Source organism: Apteryx mantelli, chromosome 12 (genome assembly GCF_036417845.1).
Source record: "Apteryx mantelli isolate bAptMan1 chromosome 12, bAptMan1.hap1, whole genome shotgun sequence".
In the NCBI taxonomy this organism is placed as follows: Eukaryota; Metazoa; Chordata; class Aves; order Apterygiformes; family Apterygidae; genus Apteryx; species Apteryx mantelli.
Window position 1 is genome coordinate 23,240,463 of NC_089989.1, and position 13,873 is coordinate 23,254,335.

Here is a 13,873-nt window from a genome sequence, read left to right on the forward strand (position 1 = left end):
CATCTAGGCAAAAATATCTGATTCTGGTATCTACCCCACCACCACCAGCAGCAAATATTGCAAATATTTGTATTTTAGCTGCAAAAGTCTGACCTAAGTTGTTATGACACTTCTTGTACGCTCTCTTCTGCCTCCAGCCCTTCTCGCCATCACTACCATGTACCTTGCCCCCGAACAGCCATCTCTACAATGTGCATGGACGATACCTGTTTGCTTCTCCCAGGTCCAACGGGAACAGAAGAACAGCCTAGAGGCCTTGTAATAAGACAGGGCATACATGACCCAGAATCAAACAAAAAATGAAGTAATATGAACACTTATTTCAATGCTCAAAAGTAGCTATTTTTTGACAAAGACAATACAAAGAGGGAAAAAAAAAAAGACTTATTACAAGCCCTAACTGTAGGATGGCACAGCATGTTAACATATTGCAGTACATCCTTTACAGAATTACAGCTAAAGCTATATCAAAATAATGTTAAGGTTGCAAAATCTAGGCAGCAAAGTTGGCAACACCAACAGTTAGCTTGCCCATGCAATCTTCATTTGCACCCTTTGGTATGTTTACTACGATCAAGTCTTCAATTATGCAATCGCTTTTTTTCCACAGGACTCCCATCCCATGTGTAGTTATTACAGATTTGTTTTTACTCTCATAAAATTCATATTGCCGGTCATTTGCACTACTTATTTCGTGCATACTATCCAAATCCTGAGCTGAATACAAAATCACCAAGCTCCTCTTGGCCATTTCTCTGGTTCCCTCATTGCAATATGAAGTTCTCTTCACCTCAGCTTACAGAGAAGTTTGCTGCCATCACAACCATTTTACTGGTGGAAACTGAGACAAGGAGAAATGGAGGCTATTGATAGCCACTGCTTGGAGTTGCCCAATAACTTGAACCACCCATCTGAGACCACCATGACTCACTGTCTTTATGGCTCCTCGTACCCAATGTGCTATGAGGACAGCCCCAACTGGCTTCAGCTGCGGTTGCGAACCCCATATCACTTCCGCAAAATTGGCCCCAGGTGTCTCATACTGGGCATGCAGAAATGAGGAACAACCCAACACGTGGCAAGCTGTGAGCACTTTGGTTTGAATGGCATGCCCAAGCCCAAACAAGGCTCCTTGGAAAAAAAACAAGACAACATGCTCATGTCAAGAGAGTTTCACAATGTATATATATCTGGCAGGCGAGATTAAGGTGGCCTATGCCACCTTAATGCTGCTCTTTCCCAAATCTCAAGCACCAGACTATACCACCTTGAAGGTTCTTTTTACATACACCTGCTTTTAGTATATGTTATTTCTTGAGAATTTCTTACTCTATCTTTAATAAATAAAAAATAAATAAAAAAAACAAGAAGCAGCCATAGCCAGAGAGCCTATGGTAAGGAAGCAATATGACCCCCAACTTCAGTCAACAAAAGATCCACAAGACACATCTCCACCAGACAGCGTAAGTGGTAGCTGCAACACTTGGTTGGGCTGCCTCGGTGGCTGCCGATGACAGAGCAGGGTGGAGGCTTACCGTATCTGGCAGCAATTCCAACTTCCGAGAAGAAACGCACCCAAACAACCATAAATCTGAGGTTCCCACACGGTCACCTGTGGACCACTAGCAGCATTCAAGTGCCCTCAAAGCACCCTGAATACTTGACCGACTTGAATGACGAAGCAACCGGCAGCTCGGTGAAAAAGAAGGAGCGACCTCTCCTCCTTGGGGTACGTGCTGCCACCACCGCTGCTAAGGTGGCTAACCAGCGGCAGCGCTGCAAAAATGCTTGTGACGTCTGCCAGAAATCTGCCTTCCAGCAAGACTTTCCTCTTTCAAACTGTGGCAGCTCATGCACAGTGCCACTGAGGTCCGCAGCGTGGCAGCCCTACACATACATATGTGCTATACATACATATACACACATACACACACGTATATACACATACATACAACAAAATGAAAAGAAGGATTCTCTATACTCCGAAGTTCTGCTGTCATTACTGCCCATTGCGTGCTCATTTGTTTTTATTCAGGTCCTCCAGCAGACTTGGCGAGATCCACGCGTGCTCTGGGAAGGCTTAACCAAACGCTGCAAACCCACATATTTACTCTCTCAACCCGACTCTGCTGCGACGGCAGTCAGTTAACAGGAATCCTTCCGCCGCCTGGGAGTGGGAGCAGCTATTAGCCCAGCAACGTGCCTGCTAAATTCTTGGGTTTAACTCAGCCGTGCAGGAATGTGGCTCGAGGTGCTCCAAGAACATACATGTATCTCCCACCAGCTTAATTCCCGGCCCGTTTTAAATTTTAGAAAAAGTCACAGGTGTTATTCAAAAGAAGTGGCATATCTCATTTTTTGCTAAACGTCTAAATAGTATTTATCATTCTGGGGAAGGGACTGCAGTAATACACAGAAACCGCAAAGCATCGCGTTTTTACCCTGATCCGCACCATTCTCCACCCTCCCCAATAATTTGCGCTTTCTTCTCTTTCAAAGACTCCCATAAAAGGCTTTTACAGTTAATACACAGTCTGATCAGCACTCAGTATATACTCTCTTTTACAAAGTACACATCTCTCTTTCCCAAACTATGTGTTTACTTTGACTCGTACAGAAACGTGGGAAACATGCGAGTGGTGCTGTTTTATATAACAGACTTTTAAGATTCAAGCACATTTCTAGAAACAGGTTATTAAAACAAAAATGCGATTTAAATAAATCAGCAAAAACCAGTTGAAAAAAAAAAAAAAAAAAGCTTGCACTGCAGTTGCTATGACTAAAAAGAACTGAAAAAGCCAAGAGGAAGGAGTTAACCTTTGTTGAAACAGCATCAAACAGTGGTTGCCGCTTCAGTTATTGCTGTACTGGTACTTACAGTAGCGGAGAGCATCTCCGGGTAACGGCAGAGCGTTCCCTACGTGCTCGCAGCGCGCCGAGGGGCAGAGCCGCAGCACTGCCCTCGAACCGGGGGCAGCGAGCCGCACCAGCAAATCTGGTAGCTTCAACAGGAAACTGCAGCGAACTATTTCTGCAATGTGAATGCGACTCTGTTACTTTCATTTCGGTACTGCCGTAGCGCGGTGCTGAGACGAAGTTTCCATCTGTGATTTTCAGGACAGGATATCAGCCATTTCAGACGGCATCCGTCAGAAACTAGATAGACAAGTTACTAAAGAATTCTACATTTATAAAAATATTTGAACTCTATGGGGTCTTGCTTTGGACAGAGCTTATCGGAGGTGAATCCGGCACACTCCGGAGCCATCCTGCAGCAGCGAGCAGCTTTTCCACCCCTTTTTTCAGAACACCTTACAGAGAGTTGCAATCCCAAGCGGACTACATACTTTAAAAGATATTTTCGACGAGGCCATGCTAAATAACAATCTTTTATTGCTCCTTTGAATATTTCCTACTTGAACAAGTTAAGGTTTGTGGTATCGGGCCTCAAGGTTGTAAACACAGGAAAACATTTTCAAACCTCCCACGGAAATTCAGGGAGTCCCGGATTACTTAAGTACTTGTGAAAATTTTTGCCATATGCAAGACAGCACATCCAGTGAAATTTTTAAACAGTTGCTTCCTTTTGACAACATTTTCACCATTGGCCACGCAAATTTGTCAGCAAAAAATCCTCAAGTCAATGATGATGCAATTAAGGCTTTGATTACACGATGACAGCAAATCGATTTTAAAGCAGATTATATCAACAGTTGGGCAAAAGGAGAGGCAGACATTATGGAAATCAAACCCTTTAATATCTTTAAGATTCCATAACCCCAGAGAGCATCTTTAATTCACCCTCTTTTATTCCAGATGGTCTCACAAAAAACTAAGTTATCACATTCTGGTAGCCCACGATAACACACTTTCTAAGACATGATGTTAATATGTGTTAAAAAAAAAAAAAAGAAAAAAAGAAAGAAAACCTACAACTATTTCGCCAATAAGGTGACATTTGCAATAACATATATTTTTAAGGAACCGCAGGATACATCGTATCACTCACTTGCACAATCTGCCACTGGACAGGCATGGTAGCTGCCTTGTGAAGTCAATTAGAGTTACACATAAGTATTTAAGAGCAGAATTTGGCTTCAGATAATGTATGAAAGCAGGAATAGGGAACTATTGTGCTGCCTGCTTTTTCACAGCAGATCCCAACTAGCTTTGGCTATGGATCCAGCACTGCGAGCCAATTTCAAGAAAGAGAGTCTGCGACCCTTTCCTTTCTCTCCATTTCTGTAATCTCTTCCAGGCACAACTGTTCCAGCAAGCAGCTCCCCTACCAGCCCAATATTTACACTAAACCACTAAAGGACTTTCTATTATAATGCTATCTCATTGATACAAGATTACTCCTGAACCACATCAAACCATATAACACTGTAAAAGGCAAAAGAGCTGTCTCAAGAAAGAGGCACAGAATGGATTACTTTAGTCTCATTATTTAAACAGCACTTTTAGATTTATGTAAAAAGTCATGCAACGTTACAGTAAGTGTTTCTCCCCTGGGGGCAACTTAGTGTCTGCATGGATTAAATGTACAAGCGTAAACACTTGTGATAGCTAATTGTATTCCTGAAAACATTGAATTCTTGCCATTTCTTATCCCACAAAATAAAAACCATTTTAAAAAATTGTCAGGTAATAATCAATTTCTTTTAATGTCTTTGAAACTCTTCAGAGATTTTCACCTGAGACGCAAAAAGTGTTAAAACTCCTGCCCCTTTTAGCTTTATTTTGTCAAAGATGCATACATGTAAAAACCCAACAGAATACAGCACTTGGCACCTCGCTTTGTTGCAAAGAATATGAAAGAGTAACCAGACATTTTTATAGAAATGAAATTATAAATAATTTTTATCTTTTTTTTTTTCTTCAGCATGTAAAAACCCCACCCTATAATGAACACAAGCTTAAAGCAATCTCTTCCAATGGACCATTTTACTTATTCTACAATTTCTTACCCAAATTACACAGGTATAATTATTTTGACACTGTAATGAAAAGAAAATGGGATTTGGGCACTGTGGGTTTATCTAATAACACTATTTCTTGCCAGACTTCACAGCACTGACAATCACAAAGAGCCCTGTCCATTCCAATAGGAAATATTTGATTTTACTGTAGGAACATTATTTATTTTCACCAACTTGCTATTATCAGAAAGGATATGATAGCTGAATAATAAAAATGAAATCAAGAAATTCTGGTGTTTCAAGGCTTTATTTTTTTCTGCTCTCACTTTTGACATTTTCTTCCCCTGGAGAGACAAGATAAAGTGCTGTCATAAATGGGTGACTTTTCTTGTCAAATGACAGATTTGATTCTCCATGGCAACCACAAATCAAGGTGCTAGTCTGAATTAAAGCTTCTCTTAAAAGGCGTCTTTATGTTTATAAAATGAATTTAAATTAAATGGGTATTAGGTACAGTTTTTTACCTCAATTTATTTATTGACTAAGGAGCTCTGTACTGCATGTAGCATATTTGCATTTTAAGGAAAGACAACATATTGTACTGGCAGATGCACAAACAAAGCAAGTTACAAGGTCATGCTACATATACTAGTTTACAGTACTATGAATGGTATACAGATGGACAGCAAGCAGTTAAGAGGTACTTAAATACTGGAAAAAGCACAAAAATTACCTACAGAGTAACAGATGAAGGAAATCTCTCCTCATTTCATAACACTGCTTTCTTCCACACACAGTTAATAGAGAGTCATGTAATTGTCACAAACAGAATGCCAAAAGGGAAGGGGGAAAAAAAAAAAGAAAAATCAGATGCTTCATTCTGTGCCCTTATGCAATCTTACTATAGAACATGATACACTCTTACAAATGGTTGTTACCATGACTTTCAAATATCCGAATTTATCCCAGATTTCTAACTTCAACTGCTCTAAAAATTCGCTTTCTTGAGGTCACGATACATCTGAATTTCTTTAAACAGAGGATGAGTCAGAGGATCCTTCCAGCTCCACAACTGACCTACCTTACTACCTCTTTTTTAACAAACTGGAGAGGGGAACATAAATTTCTCAGTGGTACTCTCATTCATTTTTCCCAAAGAGATAGAAAAAAAAAAATCTTTGCAAAGAGCATGAGACTGAAATATCTAAAAAAACAGGTAAACTCATATTACATATTTTTGCACGTATTCACAAGGAAGCAGATACTTTCAAGAACTCAGTGTTCTAAAAGAATCAAAATACTCATGTACTAATGGTCCATTAACATAGCAGAGTAACAGGCCCCCTTATTTCACGTCTATTTAAGTAAACATACTCTAGCTACCTGAGCAGACATATTTAATATCGGGGAATATTACGGAAGGCAGAAAAAGCTGCAAGTTTGTCAGGCTATTCCGGCGGCTCCCGGAGTCGAGTGGTTGCACGTTCGCTGCCCTCGTAAGCTCTGCCAAATTTGATTTTAAGCTTCCTGAAGTTAAAGAAGGTTTATACAGTATTAACGCAAGATCTCCTCGCGCGTTTCTCAGGTTATTACACAGCCTTTTATCCGAAATTATCATTTTAAGCAGCGCAGAAAGCTCCCGCTCGGCTTCGCCGGCAGGGCTGGGCAGCCCGCCTTCGCCGGGGCGGCAGCATCGCCCCGACGGACGCCGGCGCGGCTTTGCTTCGCGGCCGGTGCGCGCTTCGTGCCGCTCGACACGCGGAAATCCTAATGAAACGGTGCCAAAGAGTTATAAAGCCTCGCTACGCCGCGTGCTTTCGGTTCACCCACCGCCGCGAGGCTGCGGCGCGGGAAAACCCGCGCTACGATTCCGGCACGTTTGGGGCTCCCGAGCTCCCGACCCTCCGCGAGGCGACGGGCGCCTGCCCCTAGCGCGCAACCGGCACGGCCTCCTGCTAACGGCTTTTTTGACCCAAATACTCCACCTTAACAGCGGGACGGTGGCAGGGGGAAGGGTCAGGCCTCTCCGGACCTGCACGTAAACACTCGCTACATAAAAATCAGAGGACACTTTGCTAATGTACTACTGTATAAGTAACAGCCTCTCTAAAATACGGCTAATCCGTAACAGAAATGTGCATTTTATAAGGTAAGCGACTGAATTTCTTCGATTTTTATTGTGAAAAAAGAAAAAGAAAATGAGTCTACCTATTTCACTCGTACTGTAACCTGATCGCGATGTTTATACATGCCCATCACAGCGCTATATAAATTAAGTCCCAAGAAAGGGTTTGAGAAAATAAAATATGGTTAACTTCAAACAACACCTTCAGTTCAACTCCTGAAAATCCCTGGCACTTCTTGCTACACACTTCTGGACATACTTGAGGTTAAGAGGCAGCCTTCTTAAGGTCTAAATACTGCACTTTGAAGAAAATTCCCTGAATAACTACTAGGCACAGGGAAAACTGCACATGGAAAACACCCTTGCAGGCTGTTGCACAAGCCAGGCGTTTGTGGGGGCGTTCTCTAGCGATGCGAGGGGATGGAGAGCGGAGTCCACACCTTGGGCTTACGTTTTGCATCGAAACCATCAACGGTATTAAGGTAGAGCAAAGAGGTACAATATTAAGATAATAACACGCGCCTGTGTAGAAGAAAACATGGCATTTTTCCAGGATTTTAGTGTCAGCCAGCAACGTGGATTTGGCGCAAGAGCAGGCAAAGGAGAACCGAACACCGTAAGAAAAACTTGCAACTGCTAGAAGTGTTATTAAAATTGTATTTCATAAACGTATATACACAAAGCCTTGCGTCATGGTGCCATGCGGGACAAGCTGGCAGCCAAGCCGGCAGCTGTTCCCCATTTGAGCTTTATGTTCCGAACGGAAAGTATGATACGAGAGTAAATACGGGCAGCAAAACCCTTCACGTTGCACCGGACGGGGGCTCCGGACCTTTCTGGGGGGCTGCGAGGGTGCTGGGGCTGCCTCAGACCGTCGCCAAACCGCTGGGGTGTCTTCTGGTGCGGAACAACTCCAGGTGCTAACGTTCACTCGTTGAAAAAGAGCTGAAAAAGGAGACGCTCTGGCCTAAAGCTAGTAGTAAAAGGCTTTTTTCTTCCCTCTGAGGTCTCAATCGTCCATTCACTAGAAATACAGGACTTTGTCAACGGCTGAAACCTGAACTGGATGAGTTCATTGAGCTGCGTCGTCCACCCCCTCCGGGCACGCAGGGGGCATTTCTGAGCTGATTTCTGTCCAGTACTTTAAACCTTCTCCTTAACTGTTGTAAAGTAACATCGCTCACCTCCGCTATTATCTCTAACGCGTGGTATTCCATTTTACTGAGCACAAGTTCAGTGCTGGTGACAGCCATAAACGTTACTACTTTAATGCCGTGTGTTATCTGAAGTTCCCTAACACGGGCCTTGGGGGTCCGAGACCGGCCAGTCTCAACAGATGCTTTGCCCAACAGTTATAAAGGGAACAGCAGAGGATTCGGTGTTATTTTAAGCAGGAAAACTGTGCAACATAGTTTAAAAAGTGAGGAGACAACCAAGAAAATCTTTGCTTGGTAATCACAGTCAGGAAATGCCAGCAAATGTTTTGAGATGCTAGCTGCAAATTTGAAAAATGTTAAAAGTCAGCTTTGCTACCTTTAGCAGTGAACTATAAAGCTAATCATATATATTTTTGGGGTCCTTAACGTGGACCAGATGGAACTACACCACATATAAATAAAAAACATTCTCTAGCTCGTGGGCTGGTTTGAATTTTATTTCATTGGATAAATGTGGAAGACAAAGTTACCAAGTAGGTTTTATTCCGAGTAAACCGTGAAGCAATTAATAGGAGTTCAAAGACGCATTTTCATCCATCAGATACCCTACTGGTTTTCAGATTTTGCACTGAAGTTTTTGCAATTGAAAAAAGAACACTATCAACTTGAGACCTCACTTCTTTAATAAGAATTAGCTGGAAGCAAGTTCAGGTGTAACACCTGTTTTGAGCTCCCAGGCCAATTTGGGGGTGGGGGGGGTTCTACAGTTGCATTTTTCTGAATTTTGAAAACAGTTTTTCCTCATCTGTTGTTTTGTTAGAAATAAATAAATTTGGGGAAACTTGATAATAAGGTATGAAATTACTGGATGCAAGGGCTACCAGAGCTGCAAGGTAAATAAACTATGGAGAATAATCTGGAATCTCTTTTAAAGTTACAAAATTATTTACTTGTTCTGCTTTGAGCAAACATAAAAGAATACCTCTCCCAGGCTCCAGGCATTGTTACCATCAATTAACTAACAATTCCATAAACAATAAAAGTATTACAAAAACAGCAGCACATCCCCACCTACACATTAGCACCAGTCAGCAAAAAAACCAACAAAAAGCTACAAACAACACTTCCTACTCCTTCAATTCCCAAAGGAAACTCCACCCCAGCTGCCGCAATCAAAAATACAGATTTAACAGTGCCTGCGAGGTTAAGTGCCAATCTTAGGTGTTACTTGTAGCAAAAGTAAAAACAATTTCAGACACAGGGGTGAGCGTAAGTTGAGAACTCCTTTAGTATCCGCTTTTCCCCAAATGATGATTTTCTGCAGAGATTTTGCTCTCGGTTTCAGGATGCTGAAGGGCGCCCGGGCGCAGATGCAGAGCTGGGCTGGACCAGCTGTGCCACAGCGAGCGCCGGAGGAGCCGGGAAGGTGGGAAAAGGGGACTTACCACCTCCTTCCTCTCCTCCCTGCTGCAAGCCCATGCTTGCCTCTTCTTATGGGTTTCTCAATCGTGTTCTCAAGTTTCTGTGGGTCAAGACCGCGCTTACTTGGCATCCGTACAACACCTACGAAATCAGCAGTCACGCACATGCCACTGAATACGCAACGCGCTCTTCTCTGATTCACTATGAAAAGCCATCAGAGCCAGAATGGCGAACATCCTTAGCTTTGGAAAATTCTCCAGAAAATCCTGAGCTTTTTGTTGCCCCGTAAGTCACCTGCAAACGGTCTAGCCAAGATACCTAAGCACAGCCATACGGCTGCGGCAAGCGGAGAGAGTGCTCCTCTTCTGAAGTTAGGCAAACACTAAACCGGGCCAACAGCAGCAGCCTGCAGAAATGCAGTCTGATGGGCATGAATTACGCAAACATATCGTGCACCTTCAAAATGGGCGTTTTGAAGTACAAAAATCATTGTTCAGCTGACAGCAACCTGAGCCCCTATCTGGTACACTTCCTCCTGAGTAGCTTTCCTCTGTCAAAGTTAATAACTCTTTGTCCCAAAAAACAACATTATGGAAAAATTCAGCCGTCCTCTGGGAGTTAGTGTGGTACATTGGAGAATCAATTCAGTCTTTAAAACTGTGAAATACAAGGATTTTAATCCTGTTTTAAGTGCAAGTTTCAGTACAAACTGAACTTTGAACCCTCTGGGATTTCTTTATAAGAATAAGTGATCCAGATGGGAATCTCCTTCAACGTATATGCAATAATAAAGTAAAAAATAAAAGCTACAGCAGAGGAGGCTGATTTATAAATCTCATGTGTACAGAAATAGTTATTTACCTTCATAGCAATATTCTGCAGTTTCTTCGTGGTTTCTGTGCCACAAATGAAACTTTCTCCAAACAGCAAGTTCTTAAAAGATGTTTGTCAACTTCTGTCATTCACAGATGCACAACAAAGAAAAATGTATACCTTTCTAATGAGATGCACAGCCAAGGACGGTTGTCATCATCACAGCATTGCTGTTGTGACATGTATTTCATTTCATTCAATACATAACGGGGAAGCTGTTTAATCCAGCAGTCCAAGCAACGTCCAAATAAGCATTAATAATGCGGTGAATAACTGATCATCACTAGATGCTTTTCAGCAAGATAAAGGTTTTTCCCTCCCCCTTTTAAAAATACCCTCACAGTTAGAAAACAAGGAGGCAGAAGTTAAAACTGTTGCCTGCTCCCTCATACAAGGGGCACACATCTGCAAGCGCAAACCTGCTCCGCTGCCGGGTCCGTCCGCGCGCGCGCTGCAGATTGCAGCACTACATCAACAGATTGCAGCAGCACAGCAGGTGGAGCGGGGGGCCAGGAGAGAAGCAATTAACATGTATTGTGTTTCCCATTTCTCAAGGTGGATGGCAAATTCTGCTTCACAGACATGTACAAATTCACGCAGAAAACCCACTGCATAATACAAAAACATCTGTGTTTACTAAAGTAATCATTATTGTTTAATGCACATTCTTTACACCATTTAACAAATAACTTTAGCTCTGATGAACACGGCGATTTTCACAATAGACTTAAAAAAATAAAAAACTCATATGAAACGCAGAGCTGCTAACATGCGCTAAGTAACAAAACAAGCGCTACAGATTAAGGACACAACTTCGATCCCATATACTCTTATGCATGTTCAAAGAACATGGTCAGTTAGGGATTCTGTGTTTGCTTGCTTGCTTTTACAACTCCAAGTGCTTCCTGCACCCACCTTCCCAAACCACTATTTTTAAGACATTTTTCCTCTTTCCCCTCAGGAAACCGGCACAGCCTCCGCAAGCACAGCACTCGCGTACCCAGCCCGTGGCGCTGTCCATGGACACTGATTCTCCTGCCCATGCTCCTCCATGACCCTGACCATTATCTGCTCCTCATGGATACACTTTGTTCATCACCCACCTTCCCAAAGCAGCACCTTTGAATTAAAAGCCTGCTGAGGAGAGGACAAGTGGCATTTATTAGGACTCCATCAATGGTGCATGGATGCACTTAGGCAACAAGAGGGCAACATCACCCAGTCAAAACCCCAGCAGTAAAATCCCACCATTTGCGCACCGACCCTGCTGGCAGAGCATCTGCCCACACCACCAGCACCGCCACGGTGGAGATTGCCATTGCGGCAACTGAGGGAATTGAAGCTAAGAGGGAAAAAAGGGGGAGAGGAAACCTTGCACTCTCTGATTTGGAGAACACTGATTGCACTCGTATTTATTACTGCCTCCGCCGATGCTCATGGGAGGGAGATCGTCACGCAGGAGGTGGGAATGGCGAAGGGCAGCAGGCTGCAAGACGCAATCCTCTGCCACGCACCGAAGGGAGCGAGCCTGGAGCAGGGACGCAGCAGGCAAGGGCATCTGGCGCACGGGGAGCAGCAGGCAGGCTGGCAATCGCAACCGAAATAAGAGGATGAGGGGAGCTCGGAGGAGGAGGAGGAGTGTGCAGAGTTGAGACCCCTGCTACATGTTCGGTGATTATTAGATTAGTGTGTTTTTATTTAAAGTATTATCCGTTAACATCCCGTATTACAAAAGTAGCACAACAGTATTGACAGACTGTCAATATTAATAGGAGTGTCTAATGTTATATCAATACTAATTTAATTTCTGTTATCTGCAGGCTGCAGGGCCTTTCTGAAGAAACAGAGGAACAAGAATGAGAAAGCCAAAGCAGTGACATAACAGGAAAATGAGCCATTCCTTCAGCTGCTCCGTCACTCAGCAGCACCCTGCTGTTTAGCACAATTATCCTATTTTTTTTTTCTTTTAAACAACAACAAAACCCTCTCTGCTTTTTCCAATATCACAAGAACCTCCTCACCTTCTTTTTTGGCCAAAAACATCTTTGTAGAACAACGTTTTTCCTAGCTATGTATACCCCAAGCCTATACACTAAATATGTCACACAACAGCAATTACAGCTTGGAAGAATAACTCGCCCTTATGACACAGTTAAGAAGAATTTCCCAACTGGTGAATGACCTGATCTCATACAAACCTTAAGGGACACATTTAAAGGCAAGTTCTTCATTTTACAGGCAAAATATATTTTTTAGAGTCTACCAGAGATAAAATTTCTTGAAGTCATGTATTTTAATGAGGTTCAAATAAATGTTCCTAAGCATACTGGGTAAGGACACATATGGGCAAGCCTGAGAAAGGCAGAAGAAGCTCTCAGAGACTGCGAGGAATGGATGGGGAGGACTCCTCGTCCTTACTGGGAGATGCTCTACAAGAACAGGCTCTCAACACCACCCCTGCAGTTCCCATCACTGCTAACACGCTTTAAAAAAGAGAGGAAGACAGGTCCACAATGACAAAATGTCAAGCTGAACAAAGTAATTCAACTAATTATGTAAACATTCATTATTAATAATATTAAAATATCCTGTTTTGCATTTTCCTTTTGTGGCAGAATAAGCAGCATCTAAGAACTTAGAATTATCATTTAAGAACTGAGTAAAATAGAAACTGCCTAAAATGAAGATACAGTATCAAAGGAGAATATTTTTCTTGCTTTAGCACATGAGTGATCCTAACTGTACTTGCTACAAAGCATTAAATAGGAATGCATAGGAAAATATTCCTCTTTTTAAATACATTTCAGATAAGTGATTTATGGCTTTTAAACTGTGAAGGAAAGAAGTGGAAAAGAGGAAAGTATTGGGGTAGGAAATTGGCTTACCTCATGATACTCCATGATGTGTGACCAGTTCATACAAATGGGTGAATCCTCCTTCATCAGTTAATTAGGTTTGCCCGTACCTACTTGCTCAGTTGGGAATTCCCCCAGTTGGGGAGCAAGCTACGGTGAGCCTACACCACTGCAAACTCGTAATTTTAATTAACTCGTAATTTTGGGTCACACAGATCAACATTAATTGGTGGTCGTGAAGAAGCCATGTCTGTCGCCTTATTTCCTAGAACTACAGAACAAGGAGGAGGGAGGCAGAAAATGAGGTAAAACAGTCTGTGGCCTTTCAAAACCAGGGGACTGCACTGCTGAACTAACCACTTTCAGGCAGCTGGGGTTGTAGCCAGAAAAGTATCTTTAAAAGAAAAAAAGAACCAACAAGAAAGCAACAAACAAGCAATGCAAGGGAAAAACCATATCTTAGGAGAGTTAATCCAAGAGGAGTATCATAAATTAGAAAAGGATATAAATAAAAATTAA

At 42.5% G+C, this 13,873-nt stretch overlaps 1 protein-coding gene across 11 annotated transcripts in view; it reads right to left on the reverse strand.

Annotated features, from left to right (window-relative positions):
- Positions 1-13,873, reverse strand: part of FOXP1 (forkhead box P1) — a 385,930-nt gene that overhangs the window by 311,048 nt on the left and 61,009 nt on the right. Inside the window, exon 1 of one of the 11 annotated variants that reach the window (XM_067303479.1) lies at positions 2,879-2,888. The exons of the other annotated variants lie outside the window; for them this stretch is intronic. The gene's annotated coding sequence lies outside the window, so the exon portion shown is untranslated. Of the gene's footprint in view, positions 1-2,878; positions 2,889-13,873 lie in introns of those variants that run through there. 11 annotated transcript variants of the gene reach the window in all.